The following is a 5249-nucleotide window of genomic DNA, read 5'->3' on the forward strand; positions in this document are numbered from 1 at the left end:
GTACATAAATTGTACTCATATAATTTGTTGTTTTAAAAGTTACTAATGTTATTCTTTGTTCAAACTGAGAGCAATTTGTATCAAATATATTTAAGAATAGGGAATACTAAATTAGTGGATTTGATGCAGCTCAGTATCTGCATATACCAGTTTTATATATATATATATATATATATATATATATATATATATATTTTTTTTTTTTTTTTTGGTGAGGCAATTAGGATTAAGTGACTTGTCCAGAGTCACACAGGTAGTGAGTGTTATGTGTCTGAGGCCAGATTTGAGCTCAGGTGCTTCTGACTCCACGGCTGGTGGTCTATCCATTGCACCGCCTAGCTGCCCTGACAGTTATATATCTTTAGACATTTAAAAGATACCAAATGAAGTCATCCAAAAAAAAATCATTTGTATGGATCACTTTATCTTTTTTCAAGGTCTTTTTTTCTTAAATAGTTTGAATTTCTGGCAATGAAAACAACTGTTTCCTTATTAAAGACTTGAGATCCAAATCAGTGACACATAGGAACCATCATTTCACAATTGTTCTAATTAGTTCACTTCATCTTTCAAATGTTGTTTTTTCTTTAGCAGCAGGTATTTGAGTAAATGCTTAAGACATATGTAGATCCAGATTTCAAGGGGAAATATCCTAGCAAACTTTCTTGATAGTTCTTTTCTTTAACTGATAAAATCTGTGAGAATTCATGTTTTTTTTTTGTGATGGGATCTGAAAACAAAACTTTTCTTATAACACTCTTACATATAATCTTAACAATTTCTCTATATATGTACCATTTAGACTGACTTAATAAAGTTGGAAAATATAGTAAGTTACAGATAAAACACAATAAAAATTGAGTTGGCCACAGAAAACGCGTTTAAAGCATAATTACATACAAATGTCATTTTTATGAAGACACATAATATTCAACCATTTTTCTCAAATAAAAAAATGTTCATTAAAGAAATGTTCTTGTATAAGGACACAATTCCCCCCTCCCCCACCTCGAATCATATAGAAAGGAACTTGAGCAATCATTTACCAAGTTTGCTTTCTACTGTATGCAATAGAAATACCTCCTGTAGATCAACGGGTGACATAAAAAATGACATTTACAGAGTGTCATTGTAGTAGTATAAAGAAGGTCAATCATTATGCAGATATCAATCCATTCTGATATTAACAGTTTCATCTTAGTTATTTATAGAGAACAACCTTGGTCCATTAACACATATAATTGAGAAGAGCAGCCAGGAGTCTGTCAGTCAACGTACACAGCTGAAAGTGTCAATAAACACTCTTCCCATTGTTTTCTGTAGGCAAGTCCTTTATCTATAGAAATCTGACAGCAACTAGATTCTGGCATTTTCCAGCTACTGGATGAACACGATGCTGAAAGCCATTACTATATAGCATACTGCTATATAGGGATTCTCATTCACAAATTTTGTACACTTGCAAAATATACCCAACAGTCCAGTTTTATTTTTGTCCAAGAGGCTAAGAGGCAAGAACTGGATATATGCACAGGTACATATAAGCAGCAAGACTACTGTCAGTAGGTTCTGTAAGTTGAAAACGGCAGACATAGTGATGAGTTATGCATGACTGAAAATGACTGAACAACAAATAATTTCTTCATTCAAAAGGTAAAGGAACAATAAGGAAAGCTGCACTTCTGGATCTAATTTCTTATCAATGAGAAAGATCTGGTGGCTAGGATGAAATGATGTGAATTTTAGGGGGAGGTGATAACTTTATCTTGCAATCTATGATAGAATAAGTGAAGAAATCCAAGTGTATATAGTCTGACATGCACCCTAGGTTTCAGGAAAATAGATTTCAATTCAGAGAAAGGCCAGGCAGAATCACATGACCTGAAATTATATGGGGGATACAAGTGTAAGAGAGCTGGGAAATACTGAAGAATAAAATTCTACAAACACAAAGAAAAACAATTCTAATGAAGAATCAAAGGGGGGAATTATCTAAAGAGACCAATGTGGTTGAACATGGGCAAACTTAGATTTTATATGGGTAGCTACATGGTACAGTGGATAGAGTGAGGGGTTTGGACTCAAGAAGACCTGAGTTCAAATATGGCCTTCAACACTTATTAGTTGTGTGACTTTGGGTAAATCGAGCAACCTCTGATTGTCTCAATTTCCTCTTCTGTAAAGTGGGGATATTAATAGCATCTAGCTTGCAGCATTGTTGTGAGGATCAAATAAGATAATAATTGTAAAGCACTTGGCACAGTGCCTGGAACATAGTGCTATATAAATGTTAGCTATTATTATTTTTAAAAAGACATGCACAGAAGATGGGCGGGCAATGGCATATGAAAACAAAAGCATTTTATAGTACTGAAAAGAGTGGTATTAGAAGTGCTAAAGCTTAGAATGAGCTGAGGTTGTAAAGGAAAGTTAAGGACAAAAAAGTGTTTTTTTTTCTTTTTCAGCTTTACTCTAGAAAAGCTGTAGAAAAGGGAAGCATAAAAGAAGAAATAAGCTTGCTGCCTGACCTCATCTCGACACTACAGCTAGAACTGAAAAAGCTCTTTACTCGAGGTAAAAACCCAAGGGCCACCCTGGGGTTGAGCTTTATAATTGAACTGAATTTTCCTAGTATGCCCCAGTGGGCCTCAGACACCATACCTGAAGCCAGAAAGAATCAGACATCAGGCAAATTCGATTCAACTCAATTCACCTGGAAAAAGGTCTAATGCTGCCCCAACCAGTTCTCCAACCCTTTGCCTATATCTCGAAAGACTGGGAACTCAGGCAAAAACCTAGTGATTCTCCAGCCAGCCCTGAGTGGGTCCCTGGGGTTGGGTGCTATGTTCCATGCTTGGAGCTACTAAAGTTGGGAACTCAAGAAAAAGCCCCGTGCTGCACTTATTGGAGCCTCAGACACCAGAATGAATTCTGAAAGGGTAGACACCAGCTTGACACAGAATCAAGTGAAAGCTCTCCATGTGGAAAATTTTATGGGTGTTCTTCATCCAACTCTAGACATACTACTAAAGGAAATGAGCCACATCTCTATTGACATTCTTATAAAAATGAAACCAAAGACAAAAAGGTTGCACTTAAAGGGAACGATGGTTCACTGGTTCTCTTAGGAAATGAGAATAAAGCAGTCGGGCTATTGCTGCTAAGCTGATGCCTCGTTCCTGGGCCCCAGACATCTGGTATCAACTCCCTGTTACCACTGTCTTCAGCTCCCCAGTCTTTGGAGAGGCAAGGAACATTGTATTAACACTCTTGGAAGCTACTGGAGCAAGTCACAACACAGTGCCAACTTGTTCCCCTATAAATTCATGTTCTATAATCTCTACTGGGTCATCACTACTGCAGAGCAAATCTTTTGTTCTTTTATTTATTCTATCCCACTTTCTTAACCAGCTGGTCCAAACTCTTTCTTTCCTCAATCCTCAATGACTCTTACACTTCTCTGCCCCCAGCAGATATCTATGCTGCCTTCTTTCCTGAAAAAGCAGAAGTCAACTCTTATCTTCCTACGCCATGGTGTAAAACCCCTCTACATCTTCATTCATTCTCTCCTTTTCTCCTTTTGCTGAGGAAGAGATAGTTTTCCTTCTTGCAAGGCTAATTCATATGCCTATGTCCTTGATCCCATCTTCTCCACAAGTCCTATCCACTGGTCAACAACAATTGATCAACAAACACTGGTTAAGCACCTACTATGTGCTAGCACTGTGGTAGGTGCTGAGGATACAAGTACAAAGAATGAAACAAATCCCTATTCACAATAAGCTCACATTCTAATGGAGAAGATAACAAATACATATAAGAATATGAGTAGTATAAACATAAAATGAATAAATGTAAACACATGCAAGGTTGTTAAATACAGGGTAGTTTTGGAGGGAGGTGCTAGCAGTTGAGGGGAGGGGGCAATCAGGAAAGGCTTCATTTAGAAGACAGTGTCTAAGCTGTGTCTCATAGGAGGAGAAAGATTGTATGAAGAAGAGGTAGGAGGGAGTGCATTTCAGGCATGGGGAATGGCCAATGCAAAAGCTTGGAGATAGGAGACAGAGAATTGAGAGTAAGGAATAAAGAGAAGGCCATTTTGGTCGAATGGCAGAGCATGGGGAGGGGGAGTAATGACCAATGAGGCTGGGAAGGTAGGTTGGGGGCAAGTGGTATAGGGCTCTATAAGTTAAACAGAAGAGTTTCTATTTTATTTTATAGGCAGTGGGAAGCCACAAGAGTTGGTTAAGTATGGGAGTCACATGGTTAGATCGACACTTAGGAAAATCACTTTGTCAGCTGTGTGTGGGATAACTGTAGGACTGGGGAGAGACTTGAGGCAGAGAGGGCAATTAGGAGGCTGTTGCAACATTCTAGGTGGGAGGTGATAAAGACCTGAACTAAGATTTTAGCTTTGTGATTGGAGGTAAGGGGTCAGATACAAGAAATACTGTAATGCTAGAAATAGCAAAATTTGACAAGTGATTAAATATGTGGGATGAGGGAGTGCGAGGAATTGAGTATAATGCTGAGATTATGAACTTGAGACAGAAGAATAGTGGTGCCTTGGAAAGAAATAGGGAAGTTTGGAAGATGGGAAGGTTTAGGGGGAAAGATAATGTGTTCGGGTTTAGACATGTTGAGTTTAAGATGTTTTCAGGACATTCAGTTTTAAATGTTTAATAATCAATTGGTGATGTGGGACTGAAGTTCAAGAGAGAAACTGAAGCTGATTATAGGATCTGGGAGTCATCTGCATTAAGACTAATCCATGCGAGTGGATTGGATTACTGAGAGTGTGTTTGGAGGAAGAAGGCAAGAGGGCCAGGGTAGAATTTAGGGAACACCTATGTTTAGAAGGCATGATGTGGATGATGAACTAGTAAAGGAGACAGAAAAAAGTGAATAGTCAGACAAGTAGGAAGCTTGCCAAGAGAGAGTAGAATACCATGGAAGTCTAGGCATGCCCAGAGTGCTTCAGATAGAGTCTCCACATGGAAGATGCTAGAAAGAAGATTACATCTCTTTACATGGAAGATGCAAGGAAGGTGCTTCTGGGAGAATTGTGATGGTGTGTAATAGAAACACATTGGAGAGATGGACTGTGGGGCATTGGTTCTAGTTGGTTAACCGTATGTTGAAGAGAAGGCTCTTTTGTCATGGGGGACATTAAAGAAGATTTGTTGGTTTCAGCTACTGTCTTTGCCTCATTTGTTTCTGGGGGATCTCAGCAATTTCCTTGCTCATAG

The 5249-nt window shown here is 38.4% G+C and overlaps 1 pseudogene; it reads right to left on the bottom strand.

Moving 5' to 3' along the window:
- Positions 1 to 1377: 1377 nt before the first annotated feature.
- On the bottom strand, positions 1378 to 1593 carry LOC114032848 (annotated as a pseudogene).
- Positions 1594 to 5249: the final 3656 nt, after the last annotated feature.

Source organism: Vombatus ursinus, unplaced genomic scaffold (assembly GCF_900497805.2).
Source record: "Vombatus ursinus unplaced genomic scaffold, bare-nosed wombat genome assembly UNPS02000580.1, whole genome shotgun sequence".
Classification (NCBI taxonomy): Eukaryota; Metazoa; Chordata; class Mammalia; order Diprotodontia; family Vombatidae; genus Vombatus; species Vombatus ursinus.